This window comes from Lycium barbarum, chromosome 11, assembly GCF_019175385.1.
Source record: "Lycium barbarum isolate Lr01 chromosome 11, ASM1917538v2, whole genome shotgun sequence".
Taxonomy (NCBI): Eukaryota; Viridiplantae; Streptophyta; class Magnoliopsida; order Solanales; family Solanaceae; genus Lycium; species Lycium barbarum.
The window spans coordinates 54,105,828-54,130,590 of record NC_083347.1 but is presented as its reverse complement, the minus strand read 5'-3'; positions in this window follow the sequence as shown (position 1 = coordinate 54,130,590).

Below are 24,763 nucleotides of genomic sequence, written 5' to 3'. Positions count from 1 at the left end.
AAAAAGAGAATAACGCCCATAACGAACAAACGAGTCATTACATCAGATACCAATTAAATAGCCATTCGTCATTGAACGAAAGGTAGCAGAAGGAAGGTACGTAAATCGGTAGAGAGTCGAGAACACTCGTCGCGCATGTCAGGCTTGGTCTCTCAAGTAATTCCTTCTCATACGCATCGAACCAACTAACCAGAGGATGACACCCCCACCATACCGAAACCCAAGGGTACTAGGCCTCTATTTGTGTAATGATTTTCGTTGTGAGTAAACGCTGCTAAGGATCAGTATGGTTCTCGGGACTACCCAAATTGAATATACATGCCAAATCGTAACTCCTAGAAATGGAAGTGAACGAAATATCTTGGCTCGAATGATAGGAACGAGTACTCCCTGCGATCGGGTAAACTCCGCAACATAGATCCTTACTATCTCCTCCAATTTGTAGGCAATTTGAACCGAAAAGTGAACGTGGTCTTGGTTAATCATACCCATGGTGTCTTGCATGGCATCAAGTTACCCAACAGTCTTCGGTAACTCCGTCACGATATCCATGGCCATCCTCTTTCTACCGGTAATGCCGCCATAAACCACGATACACCTTCATAGTGTTGAAAGTATTGGAAGGTCTAAAATGGTGAACTCCTTCTGTACAAGATCTGTTATGCATCCTTATCTGCTAAACTCCCGCCGTTGAGGATCGGTTGCCCTGCCTGGATGATAAAGAACGGTAATGTCAAATTTGAATAACTCTGCCCACCCATGCTGTCTCAAATTAATACCTAGCTTGTCGGACACACGGTAGTAATTACGATTGTCTGAATATATCTCCCAGAAAACCTCCATAAGGATTGGGGTGCTGGATTATAAGTCAAATAGGGACCGCCTAGAACTTTTGGAAATTGATGAAGTGGTTCCATCTGCGAAGCCGCGCATCTGCGAAACAGCTTCGCAGATTCGGGAACACGCATCTTACCCCCTGTACAAGAGTACCAGCAAATATTCCTGGCAATTTATAGGGTTAGAAGTTGAACGAATCAAACCGATGCGATCTGAACTGAATCAGAAAAATTAGCAGAACACCAGTTATCTTCGACGGGTCGTCGACATGGTCGACGGACCGTCGATGTGCAGCGTCGATAGGGTCTCGCAGCCTTGCATCTACAGGCGCAGGTCGACGGAGCAAGTCGATGGACCGTCGACACGTCTACGGGCCGTCGACCCGCTCTTCGAACCGGACCGTTGTAGCCTTTTTAATTCCGAGTATACATAGGTGGTTCACGATCCTATTTCATATTTTCCTCCATTTCAGATCAGAAAAACCCTAATATTTTCTCTCCCAGTATTTTTCATCATATTAGTAAAGATTTGACAAGACCCGGACCCCCGTAAACCCGAGCTTGTGAAGAAGAAGGTTGCTTCTTGGATTTCTTCAAGGTTGTGAAGCTAGGGAAGTTGGAGTTGAAGCGATTCTTGGAATCTTAGACCCTTCAAGGTATGTAAATGATTCTACCCTTATATTTAAGTTGGCTATCGAGAGTTTTAGTGAATTGAAGTAAAGAGAAGGTATTTGTGGAAGTGTTAAGTTGATGAAGAGCAAGGTAGTGACTTGAGGCTATTTAAGTGATGATTGGGCATAAAATTGAGTATATAATTATATATCTAAGTGTTGTTGTGGTTAATATTGATTAAATGGGAAGTTGAAGAGTTGTAAGCTTATAAGGGAAATACTGTCTACAAATTGTTAAGCTCTATATGCATCTAGAGGAGGTTAGTAAGTGAAGTAAATAGTCTAATGAAGGTCTATGTTATCTTAATTGTAGACTTACGAGTTCCAGAGGTAGAAGTTGGACGATTGAATATACTCCAAGGTATGTTAAGGCTATCTTTTCTTTCCTTTGGCATGATCCTATGATATGATCCAACAAGCGAGTAAGCGAGCTCCCATATTACTCTACTCTTAGAAGCATTAGAAGTCTTTCAGTCTTTGATGCTCATGTATCTAGTTTTTGAGTGATCCTTCTGTTCATGGGTCTAGTCTTATGTAGCCAGCTCTATGCATACAGTATAATCATGCATTACATTTATTATATATTTATGCACATTGACCCGTGACCAGAAGGCGTTATATACGCGAATATTAGATATATGTGAAGTATGATAAGAGATATAGGCGTTATACACGCATTACCACTATGATGATGATATTGATTATGGCGGCAGAGGAGCCGATATGATATGAAGAGATGCCATAAAGGCTTTACAGGCATTGTATACGCACATATATCAGGCGTTATATACACACACATATATAGAAGCATGACCATCATTAGTAGGCATGAGCATGCATATTATGTGCCCACAGAGGCATTGTCAGTTATACAGATTTATGCAGATTTAGGCAGATACTAGTTCATACAGGTACATGCAGTCAGTCATTTCAGTTTATGAGTTCAAATCTTATCCATGATTCTTATGTATATATGATGTTCTTATGCCTTACATATTCGGTACATTATCCGTACTGACCCCCCGTTGCTCGGGGGGCTGCGTTCATGCCCGCAGGTACAGGTAGATTGACAAGTGGTCCAGCTCAGTAGGACCTCTAGATCTAGCAGTGGTCAGTGCGCTCCATTTGATCCGAGGCTGTAGTCAGTTTTAGTATGCTACCCTTTTGAGATGTGTATACATATGGGTATGACGGGGCCCTGTCCCGTCCTTTCTACAACTTTCATTCCAGTAGAGGTCTGTAGACAGTTGTATGTAGTAGTCAGATAATGTAGCCTTGTCGGCTTTTATTCTTTTGTGTACAGTATATGTAGCAGCCTAGCTGGCTTGCACTGTTCTTCCGCATGTTGTGTATATATATATATATATGCAGATTGTACAAAGTTCTGATGATTCCCTCTTATGAGATCAGTTTATGCCATTTATGGGCCTTTGATATTCAATATGTTTCAGTTACGAGTTTAGGGGTGTTTGGTCGCTAGAGTTCAGACACTCGTCACGACTCATCGATTGGGTTATGACAATCCCCGAGCCTTATTAGTACCATTTTGACCCGTGAGGACAGGTGGCACAGTTCCCTAGGTATTGAAGTGAGTTTTGATGTGACTTTTGGAAAATTCGGCTTTTAAGTGAAACTGTTTGATTCACATTTGACTTTTGGGTAAACAGACCTTTTTTTTAGAAATCCGTCGATTTTGAGAGGTCCGGATGATCATTTGTGACTGATTGGTGGGCTTGGTTCGGTTCTCAATGCACTCGGATGTGTTTTGGGACTTGTGTTGGAAAGTTAATTTTAGGTCGTTGGGGAGTTGACTTGGATAACGAGATCTCTGTTGGGAATTCCGAGGCCACGAGTGCGTTCGTAGCGCATATTTATGTATGTCTGCATATTTGGTTTGTGTCTGGAAGGTTCCAGGATGGTTCCGGGTGTCGATTTCAAGTTTGGAAGACACCAGAATTTTGGCGAGTGCTATAGCAGTGGGGTGACCGCTATAGCGGTGGCACTATAGTGGTTGGGTGACCGCTATAGTAGGTGTCGTCGTTGTCTTGCATATTCAGATGAGATGTGATTGTTGCGTGAGCTTAAGGAAGAAGTCTCCAGAAATGGCCTAAGTGATATGAGGAAAATTACATGAGGTTTAGAGTGGTCGTTGTAAGATTTGATACTCTCGGAATTGTTATGGGCATATTGAGGTGTTACAATGGGATATTCTATGGTTAAGGGGTATTATATGAGGCTACGGGTTTTGTGTCGAAGGGTTCGAGGTTGTATCGAATTTGCATATCGGGTAAAGATTGAGAAACATGAAGATTTAAATCATAAGGTATAGTTCTTCGATACTAAGTTGACAGCTTGGATAGGACTCAACTTGTGGATTCGAGGGTGACATACACGATTTGTTATGCATGAGTAAAAGATTAGAATTTGCCGCCACAGATGTGTGATAGGACTGTGATTTTATCGGGAATTTGGACTCAGTTCGAGTGACTATTGGTGGTATACAAGGGTGGTGCATTCATTCAGGGTCGAAATTGTTCGGGTTAAGCTTGTTGGACTATGTTATCTTCACAAGAGGATCTATGAGTTTCCAGTAAATCACCTGTAAGGATTCGATTGCTTTTGTTACTGAGAACAGTTATTCGGGTAGTATATGGTTATAATGGGCTTGGTAATGATTGAGTAGGTGCAATGGCTGTGATATGTCTTTAGAGTGATAAGATGGTTTCTTACGGACTTGGTTAGGTAAGGTATTTAGTGGTATGTTCCTGTATTGTGATTTGAAGGTTTAAGAAGACTTGGAACTAGCCAAGTTGGCTGTCAATAAGATCAATTTTGATGGAATTGCGTAGAGAACTCAGATGAATCAAGGATTCTTTATGGCGAGAGTAAGTCATGGTATCAGGTTTGTGGTGTGTGTGTTCAGGTGTTCATCCGGTCTTTCATGTTTCTATGTTGAAGAAGTGCCATTCTGATAGTTCCTATATCATTCGTTGGGATTCAGTTTTGTTCGATGAGAATATTTCCTATTAGGAGAAGCCCGATATGTGTTCGAGATATCCCCAGTTGTTGCGGGCTCAGGTATCTTTCCCCGTTCTCTTCCTTTTCACTCGAGGACGAACGATTATTTAATTGGTATCTGATGTAACGATCCGCTCGGTCGTTATTGCATTATTGACCATTTTTCCCCGTTACCCCGTCCCTGAGCGTTATTAGTACCATATTGACCCGCGGGGACAGATGGCATGGTTCCCTAGGCATTGGAGTGAGTTTTGATGTGACTTTTGGAAAATTGGATTTTAAGTGAAACCGTTTGAATCATTTGTAACTGATTGGTGGGATCGGTTCGGTTCCCAATGCACTCGGGTGTGTTTTGGGACTTGTGTTGGAAAGTTGATTTTAGGCCGTTGGGATTTGACTTGGACAACGAGACCTCCGTTGGGAATTCTGAGGCCATGAGTTCATTCGTAGCGCGTTTTTATGTATATCTGCATATTTGGTTTGTGTCCGGAAGGTTCCGGGGTGGTTCTGGGTGTCGGTTTCAAGTTTGAAAGACACCAGAATTTTATGATGTCTGGTAAGCGCCATAGCGGTAGGGTGACCTCTATAGCGGTGGGCGCTATAGCGGTGGGGTGACCGCTATAGCGGTTGCGCTATAGCGTCCTGTTGACCGCAAAAGCGGCCGACGGGTAGTTTTTTTTATTTAAATGCCTTTGGAAACCCTTATTTCCTCCCATTCCTTTTATTGTATTTCCTTGGCATCTTGGATGCGATTGGAGGAGGGTTTGGTTAGATTTCTCTTAAGGGTAAGTTCTGTAATCTCAATCTCTTCCATTACCTTTCCTAAGTTAGAATCCATGCTAGTAACCCCATAGAATTTGGAGAATAAGAAAGGGTTTTGGGTATCTTTCTAGAATAAGTTGTTAATCATAAAACCTTGATTTGTTGGTGAATTAAGCTTGATTAAGTATGGAATTTATGAGAAGTAGCTATATAAACTTGATTCCTTCATTATTAGTGGAAATTTGTGAGATTTAAAATTAGAGTTTATACCCAAAATTGGGGGTTTCACCTAGAATCCGAAATTAAGTAATTTATGATTCCTTTTAGCTTCTAATTGATGGGAATTGATCACCTAGAGTATGAATTTCTTGTTTAAGCTTAGAATCCCTAATTTCTCTGTTCTAGTTCATAAATCCCATTCCATGGGTTAGGTTTTGGGACTTGAATAGAAGTAAGGTTTGAATGATGATTCTTTTTTATTCTAATTCCATATTCAGATATGGCTAGATTTTTATTACCTTGAGGCGCAATGAAAGGGCAAGGCACACGATTGACACTTCGAGTTTGCTAATCGGCCTACCAGGTAGGTTACGGCTTACCTTCTGGTTAGACATCGGTTAGCGAAGCATATGTTTAGTTAGTTTTTGTTGGAGAAAACATATAAAACTTCGGGTATGAAGTTGGGTTGGATATTGATTTAGGTTGGGCCTTGTTGTATGATTTGGGGGCTAGCCACCTCGTTGTGTTGTTGACTTACCTTGATCTATCTACTTACTGGCTAGTTGTCACGTTGAGACATTGGGTATTTGTGACTAGTGATATATCATGACTATGATATTGCGGTACTATACTTGATTGAGACTAGGAATGAGAATGGTGATTCCATTGTGGCTTATTGTGTAGCCTTATTATTGATATTACTTGTGTGCCCTATGTGGTACTGTTTGGGATTAAATACCTTATTGATATTACATTGCATCGTATTCATACTCATTTCCATGATATATTGATATTGCAGGTTATGGTACTAATGATGATAAGTGAGAGAGTGTAGCCTCCGAGGTCTTTGCCGGAGAGCGTGAAAGAGAGATGAGAGTCTATGATCTGAGGTCATTTACCGGAGCAGAATGAGTGTTGATAAAAGATCTTGTTGTTTTCATCTGCATACTTGAATCATACACTGAACACTCATCTATTATATATATATATGGCACATTTGACCGGGAGGTGACGATATGGCCTATGTTATTTTTGGAAATACTTGGGAGGTTTTATACTAATTGCGCGACCATTCTATGCTGTGTTATATGGGATAGTCGGCAGGCGTGAAGGGCGGAAAGGTCGTCTCTAGGCTTTGTGTTACAGAGCGATATAGTACATGGACTTCGCGGGTCCCCCATGGGTCATGACCTTCGAGACGTAATGTTCCGTTCGAGCCATGTGTGTACACGGTATCGATATATGGCCATTGCATTCACGTCATCCATATCAATGCATTGCATTGCACTTGTTATCATCATTGTGATTGGGTTGTTATTGTGTTGTGGATACTTGATCGTATACTTGATTGAATATTTTTCTGGTTATGATAAGTACTTGGAACACTTGAGATTAGATGCCTTAACAATAGGCTTGATCAGATATGATAAGACTGGGAACACTCAGATTTAGATACTTCACTATAAGACTTGATCGGTTATGGAACCTTGTTGGTAGCTGATGCTTTGAATACTGATGTGAATTGTTGATACTTGAGGACTTGATATGTAGTGATGAGACTGCATTATACTTGTACTTGATTGTGAGCATGCCTATCTTTCATTTACTTTCTGTATATATGTTAGCTAACTGAGGACGGCCTATGATACCTACCAGTATGTGTTGTTTGTACTGACCTGCACTTGCTGCATTCTTTTATGAATGCAGAGTACCAGGATAGATCTACTTCTACCCCTCGTGGCTAATATTCGAGGAATGCTGATTCGAGTCTCTTCAGGGTGAGCATGAAGACGTTTGCTGCACGAAGACTCTACCTTCCATTATGTCTTTATTTCCATCCTGAGACATGATTTTGAGAGTATTTGTGTATTACTATTATTTAGACTTGTAGTATTTAGTTCGATGCTCTTGTATGTCTAGACCAGATACTGGGGTTTTCTTGTATTATTATCGTGAGACTTACATTATTCATCTTTTTCCGCTTTATTTATGTTTTATGATTGTTGGGATAAGAGTTTTCTTTTCGAGGTGGGAAAGGTAGGTGCCTGCATGACTTAGTGAAAATGGGTCGTGACAACTTGGTATCAGAGCCCTAGGTTACCCGGTCTATAACCACAAGAGCGTGTCTAGTAGAGTCTTGTGGATCGGTACAATGAGCTTCACACTTATCTGCAAGAGTCTATAAGACATTTTGGAAACTTCCAATTCTTTCATTCTCTCTTGCGACATCATTCAAAGTGGTATCGAGTCGATTCTAATTGGTATCTGGGCTTTCTTATCTTGATCACCCACGGAGGGTGGAAACTTGTCCTTAAATTCTTATGCGAATGGTTGATCTATGACGTGTTGTGGTATAGTACGAGATGTGTTATTCTGATTCAGACACGTGATCAAGTTCAGTCTCTAGTATGGCCTAAGGATTCACTTGTGTGGAGTCGCGATTAGACTCGTTTATTGTGGGAATTCGTGGGAAATGGGAAAGATAGTTCAGAGGGTTACATGATCTCCATGTTTCAGCGTTGGGTTGCACAGAAGTGACAAAGTGCATTGATGGCTTAACAATAGTGGGTTGCTCGATGATATGATCGGTTTGGGAAAACCTTCAGCTTCGTCAAGGCTTTATGATGGTGTGTGTGACACTGGTGTACCAATCGCGGGTCGATGTTTCAGCAGCAGTAGAGTATTAGACGTTGGTATGTGAGAACAAGTGTAAGTTCGGTAATGACCATTTAATTTGGGCAAACGTATTATGATCACGGGTAATAAAGAAAAGAAGTTGACAATAAGTACATAAAGGAAGACTTTTGTGGAAAGCGTGTAGCGGATTGAGACTTCATAGAATATCTTAGACATGGGTACTTTTCGTTAGATTGGGAAGGGGAAAAATTGGTATTTGACATGGCTCTTAGGATAAGGCTGCGACTGGTGCTAAGGGTTCGCTTACCGAGGTGGGAAAGGTAGGTGCCCGCACGATTTAATGAAAATGGCTCGTGACATCATCGTGCATGCTTGAAGATTTAGGAGTAAAAGTTGAGAATTTTGGGTCCAAAATTCATGGTAGGAATTAGATTTTTCTGGGTTCTTAGGGTTGATGACGAACTTCGCATCTACGAAAAAAGTTCTGTAGATGCGACCCCGCATCTGTGCATTACATTGCACAGGTAAGGTGACTGCGGGGGAAAGGTTCTTCTGCAGATGTAGAAAAGTTTTCGCAAAAGCGGCCTCGCTTCTACAGTACTTGATTCGTAGGTGCGAAACCTGCACTGAATGTCAAACCAGTAGCTTCGCAACTGGTTCTTAGAGGGTTTGTTTTGCTGGTTTCTTTGGCTTGTTTGATGAGTTTTAAATTATTGGACATGATTTTGTTGCTAGACTAACTTGGTCATGATCAATGTAGGTGCTAAGCGGTGAACAATAGACCAAAATGTGAATGAGAACATTGCACAAGGTCAAGAAAATGCCGAAGGGGCTGCGGGAGAACAATATGACACTTCTAGATTTATGTCCCGTGATTTTCACCGCCGCTACTATTCTATTTGTTGGACAAGAAACTTCTGCCCGAAAAGGGAATTGATTTAGAGAACGTGCCTGAACTTTTACCGAGGTTCTATAGTCGCCTTGTGGCCACTGGTTGGACATGCTTTGCCGCTACCCTATGCAAGGAAAATAAGGAATGGGTAAAGGAGTTCTACGCGAATTTGAAACGCTTGAGGTTTGATTATCCGGGGTCAGGTAGTGAAGTTTGGTCCCGAGGAAATCTATATTCTTTACCACTTGATGTCATGACCCAGCTAGGGGCCGTGACGGGTACCCAGGGCTGACCACCGAGCACCGCTCGTTCTACTACTCATCATACTCATTAAGCCTCTTTTTTCGTTCATAAACTCATAATCATAAGAAAATCATTTTATTAAAGAACATAAATACTTTTATATACATAAGCCCTTTGACTATCAAAAGATAATGTACACATATCCACATATATACAGTAGTGACCTTGTGAGACCATATAACCCACAAATAGGTATCTACGAGCCTCTACTAGAGTACTAGACATATGGACGGGACAAGACCCCGTCGTGCCCAAAATACTTATACACACATATATACACAAAAGTATAACCCGATTAGCACCTCCGGAATAATGGAGTGCTTTTGCAAATCTGCGGGTAGCTCCTAAAGGTCTACGCCGTCTCCCTGTCTACCTGTGGGCATGAACACAGCGCCCAAAGAAAACGGATGTCAGTACGAATATTGTACTGAGTATGTAAGGCATGAATGAAACAAACATAATAGAGAAATCATAAGTCATGAGGTGAAGGCAAAACCTGCGCGACCTTTAAGGGTGAATACATTTCATACATATATCGCATATACATAATCGTCGTACATGAACCATCATAGCGTATACATCATCATGTCATACAATTCATCATCGTAGTGCAGTAGCTTCTCATACACATAAAACATTATCCGTATTCGGCCACGTAGGGCTCGACAATATCCGTATTCGGCCACATAATGGCTCGACAGTATCCGTATTCGGCCACGTAGTGGCTCGACAATATCACATACATATCTTCCATATTCGGCCACGTAGTGGCTCGACCATATCACATGCATCATACAAGGATCAATATATCTCATCATTATCATTGTCGTCACATTCATCTTATAAGCTTATCGTAACCTTTCATTAATGCACACATTTAAATTTAAAGACAATCTATGAAAATCACATCATATTCGTAGCATGAATTTTGTATAAATATCGCATGATAGTCTTTATAATCTTTGGGCTTAAGCTCATCATTTCCATTATCAATTCTATAGCGTATCTCTTACCTTTATCTCACATGAAATCTTTTATGAACATAGACTCGCAGTTTCTCAAAATATTGGTCATAGGACATACATTGAGGCTTATGAACAATCTATAACAATGTCGGGGTGACGTAAGGTCAAGAGCCCCCACATATATTATGAACTTTTATGAGTACCGTGCCTCGCCTTGAAGGAAATAGAGCATAAGGCGAGTGTTAACAAAGATAACATCATTAGCCTTATAGGAACATCATGCCACAATTTCTTGAATCGCTATACTCTAGGTCATTATCATCACCATCATATTCGTATGTAATTCAAAATATTGAAGAACTCATAGGCTTCGATTTGCAGAAGGATTATATAAGACTTGAAGGATTCATGCCTTTTGAAAGAAAAGATAAGCCTTACATACCTTTTCCTTTAGCTATTCTACCGCTTGATCGTTCCTCTTCAATATTCGCGTCTTTACCTTCAAGAGAATTCGCATCAACGTCAGTTAATCGACTATAAGAACGCGTGACTATTCTCTAGGGAAAATTAGGTAGCATTTCCTTTGTTTCTACTACTTTTCCCATGTTTCATTTCAACTACCAAACATTCACAACAACACTCACAATATCGTATCAACAATCGTCATTTATCTACATTTACCACATTCCACCATTTTTTCTCCAATTTCTCCACATTTACGGGTTTTAGTTCATCATCACATTTTCTCATACATCACCCTATTTTATGGTCTACATGTCATTTATAACATATTTATACTCCCAACTCATCAACATTCATAATTTAATCCAACTATCATTCAACTATGGCACTATTCACATTTTATGACCCATTTACTACACTCTTCTATAATCCAGGTGTTTCAACGTATAAATACTTCAATCATCATGATAAAGTCATAAAACTTACCTTATATTTTGTAGGAATTAGCCTTGAGTAGCAATACTCTTCTATGCCAAAAACCCTACTTCACTTCCTTTGCAATTTCTTGGTGTAGATCAACTTTGATGAGTTTCACACTCTTGATTTCATGGTTTTAGTGTTGTTGATCTTGATTTTCCTTTGCTTCTCTTGTGGATGAATATTATAGAGTATTCTAGATGTTTCTTGAAGTGTGAAGTGAAAATGAAATGAATGGAATGAAAAAGGGTCCCTTATACTTAACTTAAAATCTGATTTTTGTGAACAGTAGTCGAAGTGCACAGTGGCCGTAAACCCAGTTTACGGGCCGTATTCTGGTTTACGGTCCATCCTTCACGACCGTATTTAAGCATAATAGAACCAGAAAGGTTTGCTGGAGTCATGGTGGTTTACGATCACAGTTTACGGGCCGTATTTCGATTTACGGTCCGTATTCTGAGTCGTATTTAACCATAAAGACATTTGGCAGAAAGTTGAAATTTTGTATATTGGAGGAAGATAGCAGTTTACGGTCCGTAAACCACCTTACGGGCCGTATTCTATTTTACGACCAACTAGGCTGAAGTGCAAATCTGCAACTTTCGCATTTTCAAAACTCATAAGTAGTCATCCCCTTCTTAGTAAAACATCGTACACTCATATTCTTCGTTGGTCTATTCATTGTACGTTCACGGAGAAATTTCCGAGGTGTAACACTTGCCCAATCATCCAATGGGGCCAATGCAGGAGAAGGACACTTGTGATAACTAGGACTGGATAGTGTCAAAGTTGTGCCTGGAAAGCAGTATAGATAAGATTCGTTAGGGTAACCGGAAGACGGGGATCAAGTCTGCAGACTTTACTTCTGAGGCGAAGATGTGGCAGTATATCATTGCTCGCAGGGTATGCTCTGCACCGAAATAGTCTGAGCTTGATGTTTCCTTCATTGATTACAGAATTGTGCAGGAATGCTGGGGTTCTTGACCGTCTTTCAGATCACTGGGTGGGGGCAGATAGGACATTTCACCCATTGAAAGTCACCGGAGAGGGTAGCGTGGTACAGAGTAAGAAAAAGAAGGTTGATGTAACCATTGGTGATGATTCCCCATCACAGCCAGAGGGACCTTTTGGGGCACTAGATTTCTAGTTGCAGTCTGTTTGGGAGCTGGTGTCCAAGCTCCCCAGTGGGCCCTCAGAGGCAGTTCACCTGGATCGAGAAGCAAACTTACCTGGAAGCCTAAAAGGAGCAGGCAGACTCGTATAAAAAGCTTACAGAGTCTTTCCATATTCTTGAGTAAGCCTATGGCACCATGGACAAGGTATATAGTGATCTTCATCGGGACTTCAATAAAGAGAAGAAAAAGAACAAGTCGAAAGGTAAGCTAATGGTAAAGATGTGAAGGGGCATTAAGGAAATCTTCGAATGGGTCAATTTGAAGAAGAGGTTTCTGGTCGAGGATGAGGATGACAAGGAAGAGTACTTCTTCTTATCGGTGAATGATGGTGAGTCCGGTGGAGGATGAGGCCCAGAGTTAGGATCCCCAGGGTTGAGCTCTCCGACATATCTGTTTTAGTCTTCTTGATATTTCTTCAGACATTGTACTTGCTTTTGTTTTGACGTTTTAATCTTGGATGTTGCATACTTTCTTCGTTATTTTCGACTTTGTATGATGGTTTTGTGCCTTTGTTTATGCTAGACTTGTGCCCTCGCCGGGCTTTTATTTTATGATGAGATGTTGGTTGAATTATTTAGAAACAGAAACGAAATTCTGAAACAAAGGAGAAGTCCATGTTTTTTTCCCAGTTATTTCGCAGATGCGCACCACCCGTCGCAGGTGCGAATCAACTTCTGCGTGAAATAGCTCGCACCTGCGAGCTTAGCATTATCAATACCGATTTGCTTCTACAGAAAAAATCCATATATGTGGCCTCGCATCTGCGGACTATGTCATGAAGATGCGTCTTGTACCCTGCTTAGCCAATGTTGCACCTGCGGCCCACCTTACGCAGGTGCGGTCCCGCAGATGTGACATTATTCTCGCAAATACGAGATGCCTAAAACCCAAAGAGAAAATCTACTAAGTCTAAGACTCCAACGCGACACCCGAAATTCATCTAAAACCTTCTAGACATGATCCAACTATGCGTACCGCTCTTAAACCACGCCACGATTAGATACCAATTGGAATAAACTAATACCAGTTCGAATCAACTAGATACCAATCGAAATGAAGTAGCACGAAAGGAGTGAAAGAATAGTTACTTCCTAAATGTCCTATAGCCTCTTGCGGATGGGTACAATCGTCTACGTAGCATTCCACGATACTCTATTAGATATTGCTCTTGTACACGTGAGACCGGTGCACTTAGGGCTCTGATACCAACTTGTCATGACCCAAATCACGGGCCATGATGACACCTACACTATCCCCATGGTAGGTGAACTTTTCCCAAAACATTAACCTCTTTTAAGACACAAATGCGGAAATTAAGTACATTGAAACATAAATCAATCACTACTACAAAAATGGCTTTTAGCGGCAATAGATTTTCCCTTTAGCGGCAATAAGAATTGCCACTGAAACTTTTACCGGCAATTACATATTTGTCATTGTATCCAGGGTCGCTAAAAGCTTCAGCGGAAATTCTGCCGAATGCCGGTAAAGGCATCAATTATTGCCGCTAAAAGTAATGACATTTAGCGGCATTTAGTTACCGGCAATTAAAATGGCCACTAAAACTCCCTAAAAGATGTGTTAGTTCATATGTTTAGCAACATTTCATATTGCCGGTGAAGACTCATTAATCGCCGGTAAAGGAGACATCATTTAGTGGCAATAGTAATGGCATCTAAAACTTCTATTTGAATCTACCCTTATTTATGTCCTTCATGACAATTTTTATAGCTGATAAAGACTCATCTTAATGCTACAATTTTCACTACTAAAATATTTCAATGGTAACTTACAAATGTTTCCAACAGTACACAATAATATGCATTCATCATATCACATGATATTTATTAAATTTCCAGTAAACGAAACAACTATTAATTAAACCATAATTTTGAATAACCAACATAATAGAAAAAATACACCATTTGAATCCAATAACTAATTTCACGAAGTCTAATAATTGGTGTCATCAATAGTCATCATACAATATAGTTGTTCATTAACATTTATCCTGCGAGACAATGGAGAACACAACCCTACATAACATTAATCCAATAGCAAGATAATCTTTCTCATCATCCTTGGTACAAGTGGGCGTGCAATAGAATCTTTTCCCCTTGCCTCAGTTTCATCATTGTTGTACGTCGACATGTTGTTATTCAACCCCGTTTTCTGCATCCCAAATATATTACTCCCGGTGATATGTGAGTGTGACGAAAGCTCTGCAAGGTAAGAAAAACAGCATCAGAACTAGGAACATTTCAAGATGAGCCCAAATATTATATAAGATTTACAATGTGCCAAGTTTACATAATGAAGACACCAATAGCTGAGGATTAATCACTGAAGCACACCCAAAATCAATTAAACCATTAGAAAAGAAAAACAACTTGAATTCTCCTCTCAAGCCCCAAATGATATCCCTTTACAATTAATCATCGTTAAGACTCATGATAAACATTTACACACGTTTTTCATATATTAGCTAGTACAACTCCCACAGAGATGTTGACAATTATGATAAGGAAGAAGGTTCTCAGAGCATTTTCAGATGTTTAAATATAACAAGAACATGCATCAAAAGAATGAAAAATATCAATTTAAATCTTCTCACCATGCAATGCAAATATTGTACTAAATTTAGATTATCTTACCCAGTTAATAATTAATCTTTGGCTTTCATGCAAGATTCTTGAAAAGAAATGCTCTCTTTTAAATGTCAGTATTTGAAGGTCTATATTTCCAAAAGTTAATGGCCAAACATGTATTAACAAATCCTAGGATCGTATTTATGCCCAACAGGCACTTAGAGTTATATATGACTGCTAGAAGGCTTTTTCCATAAATTCCATCGAAGAAATAAGATGCAGAGATAGTAAGTTGGCACTGCTCCTATTTCTCCAGCCTGCCTTATCAGTCCTATACTAAGTCATGGCTATTAAGTAAGTGCGAAAAGAAAGACATTGATTATAAAACTTCCCAAAATCTGGTCTTAACTTGTACAAATGCTTCTATAAGGAATTACAAAATTTGAATTGAAATATAGACTCCAAATGAAATGAATAGTGTCCGTAGAAATAAAATGGAAAAAATACATATGAAGAGACTCTGGGCTACAGGTCTGGCTAATAGCATCACCTGAGTACCTCTGATGATATCCTCGAGATCTAATACGAGTTCTTGAACACAAACCTGGAATCAATGTTACACTCCACAAAGAGTGTAGCAAGAGTAGTATGATCACAACACTAGTACTCGTAGGTATCATAGGCCAACAACGATTAGCTAACACGTAAAAATGAGTAGAAATTAACAGATAGAGCAGATCGACAATCAAGCATAGGCACTACGAATGTTTTAGTAACAGTTCACAACTCATAAATGCACCAAAATCTCAATGTTCTCAGATCATAGTCCTAGGAGCCATTTCTAATCCTCAAGTTCGTCACTTTTCTAAATAAATAACCTTACAACCAAACAACCACTCAACCAAGTCATCAACTAAGAAATCAATGAGGGAATGCACTATGCAATGATGGGGGATGCAATGCCATACTATGCATGTTATATCCCGTATTTTTATACGTCGAGTTATTCGCAAGATAATCGACTTAAGTTGAGGACGAGATCATTTTCGGATACGAAATAGGACCTTTTAATTTTCAATTTTAATTAGAACACAAATTGTTTATAAATTTTATTTAGTGTAGAAATATTATTAGAGATTAGGGACTAATTAATTGTGATTAGATTATTAAGTAAAAATTAGTGATTAATTAAAATTAATTAACTTAATTACTATGTGTGGGCCCCACCCATTTTCATTAAAAAAAAAGATAATAGATGACACATTAGGTGGGCACCTGTAGGGCCTAGGGGGGGGGGCTCATATATAAGCAACCAAGATGACTCATGGATCACCATTTCAACATTACAATTAGATTGAAAGAGAGAAATTGAAAGGGGGAGGAGAATGAAGCTCTCGGCCATGGCTATTTTTGGCCGAGAATGAGCTCAAGTGAAGCTCAAGTGAAAGAGGGTTTGGGAAGCTTGAATTCTAAGGAGTTATAAGTGTTCAAAGGAATTGCAACGTGAATTGAATCATTGAAGGTGGCAACGTTAAGGAACCAAGATCGTTAAGGTAAGATTCAATCTTTTCTACATGTTTTTGAGGTAGTTTAAACTTGTATAATTTGGTAGATGTGTGTTGAATGTAAAGGGTTATGTATGTGGATAATGAAGTGTAGATTGAGCCGAGTAGGGGGCTGTTTTGATTACGAATGGTGAATTGATTTTAAGTAGCATTATGGTTGTTGTTATCATGGGTGATATGGTAAAAATGAAGGAATTAAATGGTTAAAGTTAAAGTTGTGTTGTTTTATGGACATGTTGTTATCCTTGTTGAATTGAAAGGATTGAAGGTATGATTATGTTCATATGTTGTTGTTGGTATTTCTGTGATAACAGGAGGATAATTGGGAATTCGGGTTAGGCGAATATATAGGGGAAATGCTGCCCGATTTCCGTTAGGTCCTTAACTAATGAAAACCCTAATCAAGAAAGTATAAGTTAAAGAATGAGTCCTATAGGCGATTGGTTATAGATTTATGAGCTAGTAAGTATAGTTTACTAACGATAGCATTACTTTTATATTAAATAGGCGAAAGGGGCGACGAAGCGAACGAGATTACGATTAACCTTAAATAGGTATGTAAAGCTAACCCTTCCTTCTTTTTGGCATGATCTTTATGAAACAAACAGACGACGTGTATATGACTCCAAAGAAGCTCCTATTCTTAGAAACACTAGGACGGTTAATGTTCTTGATTCCCAAAACTTATTTTATTATGTCTTGATACGTGTCTATGATTTCAGGCGTCCTATTTTGATATAATCCATTGTGACATTCGAAGGGTACTTGATATGATTATTGTTTTGATTTTTAAATGATAAGTTCATTTTGATTATTCTATCGAGTCTCAGATATGAATTAGTTTGCATATGGTTGCTCACTACTCTGCTCGTGCATGCCTCAATATATCTTTCACTGAGTCCCGGGCCGGGGTACGTTCTCGTGCACAGTTTCACTGCATTGTTCACCGAGTCCCTCACTAGATGGACGGGTACGGTATATATGTATATGATGATGATATGATTATGTCACCGAGTCCCATAATGGGTCGGGTATGATATATGATATTGATATGCACGATTTACATTTCATAAGGCAAGTGTATTGGTATTTTGAATGTCATACTTATCTCCTGTGATCTCTATTTCAGTCAGGATCCTCTTTACTGTATTTCATCCTTTATATACTCAGTACATATCTCGTACTGACCCCCTTTCTTCGGGGGGCTGCGTTTCATGCCCGCAGGTACAGACACTCGATTTGGTGATCCTCCAGCTTAGGACTTCCACTCAGCTGTCTTGGAGAGCTCCGTTGTTTCGGAGCCTATACCTTTGGTACAGATCTTTTGATGTATATATATGTTTATCCAGGGGTACGGCGGGGCCCTGTTCCGTCATATTTCACTATCAATACTCTTAGAGGTCTATAGACATATGTGTGGGTTATGTATAAGTTTTGTTCAGCCGTGTCTATATGGCTTACGTATGGTATTGACATGTTGTGATAGCCTTGTCGGCTTATGTATAGTATTCACATGCTGTGAAAGCCTTGTCGGCTTATGTATGGTATTGACATGTTGTGGCAGCCTTGTCGGCTTGCGTTTTATAACGATATATAGTGGCAGCCTTGTCGGCTTGCGTATTTTATTACGATGTCATTGGTTGTGACTCCTCAGGAGACAGATTATCATGATATGTGACATTGTCAACGTTTGGATTTTTGTCAATTCCTATATTGTCTATAGTGTCAGCCTGACTATGTTTAAAGGTACTATACGAGTGTCCATCTCGGGCACTGGTCATGGCCCACGGGGTTGGGTCGTGACAATGCAATTCCCCTCCAGGCCTCCGCTCCGTACCGTACACACATGCTAAGGACGATGTCTCATAGCCATGACCCATGGGGGACCCCTGAAGTCCGTGCACCACTCTTGCTTTGGAATATACCTCAAATCACGAGCACACTCTTCCGCTCCAATAACCTCGGATCACGGGCACACTTAATTTCTTTTACTCTCTTCGGCAAAATCATCGGAGCCTACACTTTCTCACTTTCATCATGATTTCCATCACAATTGTAACAAGTCACATATGGAGTGTGGGATGCAATGCCATGCATGAAATCAACCTCAACTTAGAAGTTAAAAAGGAACTAGAAACCATATGCCAATGTCCGAAAACCAATGTAATCAATGAATCTACTCACAATATCTCAAGTTATGCACTCATTAATGCATGCCTTGAATGCCAAGCTCAACAAGACATCATTAAATACAATCCTTCTCTATTCATTAGATGAGTAAGAAATCATAGACACGCGGTTAATCAATACCACAACATATCACCTAAATTTCCTTCTTTATTCATGAGGTACAACGTAGTGTCAGGAAACAGTCCACACTAATCTTAGTCACAATCACAAGCAAATATGGCGACAAGCCCACATAACAGTTGACAATACCAACCTAATTGGAATTCACCTCCACACCATGCCCGAAGGCCTAATCATGCTTTCTCCGTCAACGACTACTATCTACATACGTGTCCCTAATCAAAGTCTAACACAAGTAAGACGTAACCTACCTCGAAGTCGAACAAGAGCCACGAACCATCCATTTTGAGGTTTTCCCTTTTTTTTGGAATGCATCCGACTGAAGCGTGGTCTAATCAAATAAGTACTATATATTAGCAAACAAGTCTACAAATACCTAATATTCCATACTCCTAGAAGGAATCAAAAATGAACTTTAGAAAATGACCTGCGACCCACAAGGGAAAAATCGAAAGTTTTTAGTAAAATTAATCTACTCGAAGCTGAAACAACCAACATCCTAATTCTCTCGCATTTCTAACCCCAATGAGCTTTAATTCCTCTAATTTACCAAAATTCCCAATTTCAAGAAAACCATAAATCAACCCACTTGAAAATATGCTTTAGATGTCGAAATTGGAGTTGGAAATAACTTACCCAAGCTTAACAATATGCTATCCTCCCAAAACAATCCATGATTTTTGTTTTAAAAAAGCATTTAATAACCTAGGGTTTATAAGTCATAGACTCTCTTTCAAAATCAAGTTCTCACTAAGAAAACCTTTACTAATCTAAGATGAAATAACAAAATAAGGATAGGGAACTTACCCCAAATGAACCACCTTGGAAAACTCCTCAAAAATGGCCTTCCACCAGCTCTCTAGCTCTGGGTATGTGTTTAGAGTAAATGAGGCTCGAGTTTGGAAACGAGGGATTAAAAGATATTCTAATTTCTAGCGATTCTGTAGAAGCGGGCTAAGGCTTGCAGATGAGGCCTAGCTTCTGCGGACCGAGGCTTGCAGAGGCGGAACTTATTAACTATCCCATCTTCCGCAGAGGTGGAGGAAGCTATGCAAATGCAGGATCGCAGGTGCGGCCTACCATTTGTAGGTGCGAAGCACCTTTACCAGAAAATACTAGGTCTTCCACTAACTCCCAGAAATCGACTAGAGTTCAGCCTTTACTCACTAATTCCAATAGAAGGTTTACAATCCTCGGAACAAAGCAAGACTCACCCAATTTCCTCGAGAACCACATCACCCATCCCCACGAGTTAGATAATATCGAAGAGAGTATATAAGAAGGGTAATTTTTGGGAAAAAAAGAATAACACTTATAACGACCAAATGGGTCGTTACTTTTTAATACATGAATCCTATTCGTAATCTATGTATACTCATGCTTATATTTCCATGAGTACTCATATATAAACTATGAATTATGTTCTGAACTAATACTGTTACATTCCACGAATTATATATGATCCCATATCTCATGAAAACTAAACTATACATGTCAAAAACTATGATACAAGTTATGTTGTGAAAATTATGGGATTATAAGCCACTTATATTTATGTTCATGTTTTGGAAGTAGTACAAATTACCGAGAAGGTTAACACCAGAAACTATGTATGCCAGTGTAGGATAAGGATCGTTCACTTGGTTCGGGTGATTCCTTCATGTTACCCATTGTGGGTTGTTTTATGCATCCATTCATATCATGTTCATGTCTCATATCCCGACAAGGTATGCGATGGCTCAGCAGGTCGAGTTAGAGACCAGACTCCATGTGCTCACGTGGTAGTTTACATGTCAGTTTACTAATGGTTTCATATATATATATATATATATATATATATATATATATATATATATATATATATATATATATAATGATTCAGATCATGCTCATGTTCATGTTCATGTTCAGTTTCAATTCACAATCTCAATTATGACTCATGTTATTGATTTGAGCAGCCCATTTCCCTAAGCACCCATTATTATTTTTCATTTAGTTGCTTTACATACGAGTACTATTCCACAGCACTCATGCCCCTTTTGCCGGGGGCCTGCATTTCATGATGCAGGTACAAATATACAGGGCGATAAGACTTCTCACTATGATTCACTTTGTATCAGCTGTTGGTGAGCCCCACTTCCTTCAGGGCGTTTTCATTTATTTCATGTCATATCATGTTAGACAGTGAAGGTATGTCGGGGCCTTGCCATGGTAAATAGTTACTATTCATGTTCTTGTTAGAGGCTTCATAGACTAGCATATCATGTTAGATGTTTAGATATTATTAGCCGTGGTGGCTATGCACGCTTATGCTTTGAAACTACTTTTAGTATTTTCATTTATGAGACTCAATCAGATTTTCCACATCTATACGACTCATGACTTATACTTTCAGTAGTCAAAATATTTTTATGATTTATATTCCTCACATGTGTATGTTTCAAGTTATGTCAAGTCATGCATATGGTTTGCTTAGTCAAGAGCTACTAATAAACACATAGGTCTGAATATATAACAAGAACTATCTTAATGTTGCCATACAAGGCTCATAACATCAAAAGGAAAACTATCTGGAAATAGATGACAAGTATACAAAGAGTGGAAACTCAGGCTGTAGGTCTGGCAGTAGCTCACCCTAAGTCTCCAACAACACCGTCTCAGGAAACACTCTCGAGGATCAGAAATAGAACCTGTAATAGACTCTGCACTTAAACGAAGAATACAACAATAGTAGCATCAATACAAACAACAGATACTGAGTAAGCATCATAGGACGACTAAGATTAGTTCATGCATATAAGCATAAAATCAACAGGTAAGCAGCTAGGTACACAAACCCAAAACAAGGTCACGGAATATCCCATAACTGAATCACAACTAAAGATAAAACTTCTAAACAACAAGTCTGTCGAATCTCAATAATCTGAAATGATAATCACAAAACCAAGTTCTAAACCTAGGCAGAATCACTACTCCACAATCTGACCCAGTCCATAATCCAATCTATGCCAACACAATGACACGAACAGACAATACCAAATCAGATGTGAAGAGCCATATTATGATGCAGAATAACATGCAATGTTGTGCAATGCAATGCACTCGCCAAATACCTCAAACCTGTACACACATGCTAGAGGCATTGATCACTCAATAGTCATGACCCATGGGGGACCCGCGAAGTCCATGTACCACTCACTTTGAAATATACCTCGAATCACGAGTCCTCTCGCTCTGGAACAGACATCGGATCACGAGTTCACAAATAGGCCACATCCTCACCCCCTGTCAGATGTTCCTTATATACATATATTGTATGCAAGATGAGTATTCAAAATATGGTTCAAGTCTAGAACCCCAATATGAAACACCAACTAAAAAGTAAGCATGATATACTTGGAATGAATATCATGCCTACTTTTTCTCATGTATCATCATTAATACCAAGTCATAATTCGATATCAATATACATGTGAAATGAGAATGTATGCCATGCATGATATCATCATAATTATACAACACGATTCAGGCCTAATCTCTTTATCCTTCCTTTCTCTGATGATAAATGACACATCAAGAGAGAAATGAGTGCAACACGTATCATAACACAACAATTAAGGCAACAAGCCTAATCACATTAATAGGGCAAAAATCCACAACCAACCAACCTAATAGAATACCATCCCAAATCACCACAGTACGAATACAAATACACCATCACAATGCGTAAATAACGGCGACAAGCCCACATAGTCAGAAGTCATACCAACCAAGGTAATATCCAACCAGAAATCATCTCCGAAGAACTAATCATGCTTTCTCCCGTTAATTCTACACAATATATACGTTTCGCTAATCAAAGTCTAACTAAGGTAAGCCGTAACCTACCTCGAATGCGGAGCAGGAGCTACGAACTACTCCGCACGAGCCTTCTGTTTCCGAAGCGCCTTAGAACGATGGTAGTCTAGTAAATAACATCACAAGTAAGTAAATGACCACGACAACCAACTAATCGAATGAGAAGTTAATTCGGGAAAGGTTACTCAAAATACCCAAAACACCCCTAACAAGTCACGAGGGGAAAACGAAAATTTAACTTACCCATAGTCCCAACAATCATAATCCTTAAATTCATGGGTTTCTAATCACATTAAACCCCTCAATTTTATCAATTAGTCAAAACACCCAATTCGGGTGAAACCTTAAGTCCCACACTTAGATTCCTGGAGTATCAAGCAATTCAGCCCTAGAATGTGTTAATCTACACTTCTAGATGATTTAAGCAGTAAGTCAATCAACCATAATTAATTTATACTAAGGGTTTCATGATTAGGAGCCTAGGTCTCATCACCCACCACTCTAGGACCTTAAACCACCATGGAAACTCAAAGAACAAAGGAAAATAAGCAAGATAATGGGTTGGAACTTACCCCCAAAGATGATTCCACTCAGTTTCTTCAATATTATCCTCCCCAAGCTCTTAGAAATAGGTTTTGGTGAATGGGACTTAAGACTCAAAAATTATATTAAGTAAATGATTTAGGTCCGCGTAATCCGCCACAGCGGTCCAGGTTCCGCTGCGACGGACCCACTATCGCGGTGGTAGTCCGCTATGATGACCTCGCTACAGCGGAAAGACTATCGCTGTAGCGGATACCCCAAAATTTCCCAAGTCCCTCACCAGCGGATCAGGCTACACCGTGGCAGGTCCGCTGTGGCGCACTGGGCATCGTCGCAGAGAGTACCAATCACCAGAAGTTTTTTTGGTTTTTCCATCAATTCTTCCCAAAAGTCGACATTCATTCGAGACCTTCCAGATGCAAACTAAACATGCGGAAACACTCAAAAACTTGCTACGAACTCACCCGCATCCTCGAAATTCCCAACTGAGGTCTTTTCGACTAAGTCAATCCCCAAACGAATAAAATCAAGTTTCCAACCAAGTACCCAAAATGCAACCAAACTCCTTGGGAACCGAACCATCCATCCCAACAAGTCATAACTGACCCTCCGATCGTCACGGAATCGATGGAAATCTAAAAAAGGTCCATTTACCCGAATGTCAACTATTAAGTTAAACGCTTTCACTTAAGGATTCTAAATTCTTTAGTTTTCATTAGAAATACTTTATAATCTTGGGAATCAGTCAACAGGGGCAAAATGGTCAAAAGGAACATAACAACCTAATGGGTCATTACATCAGATACCAATTAAACAATCGTTCATCCTCGAACGAAGAAACAGAGCACGAAAGTAGACGGTAACCAAGGAACCTTTATTTTAACCTCCGGAAGCCTCTACGGCGAGAAGTACACTAAAACACTTCTCGTTCACCTTATCAGTCAAACTTCCTTAATTAGCTCAGGATCCAATTTCCCGTATTTCCCATACTCGAATTTCCTTCATAACTGATCCCTAAATATTAGAACTGTTTCTGCTAGAATTCTCTGATTCGATAAATCCGTACCTCTGAACGCGACCAATAGGTCCCATAACATTTCTCAAAATAACACGAACCGTTAGATATAAACATACTCATAGCCCACTCTGAACCGGTAAAATACTCTGATTCTACTAACCTTTCTTTCACCCTTCGAAAGTTGTTCTTCGCACCACGATTTCTTGAAAACATACGAACACAAGCCCAAAACCATGACTTACTCTAGCCAGAAAAGAATACTTTCTTTATCGGAGCAACTTTAAGCAATTCTGTCAAACTGATCTTACTCATAGCCAACTTCGCTAGTTCCAAGTCTTCTTAAACCTTTAAATCACCATATCGGAACCCCCTGAATACCTCGCCGATAGTCACTTGAACTGACTCCAAACTTTTTTAAACCAATCACAGTCGTATCACCCATCCTGAGTGACTAATTCTAGTCC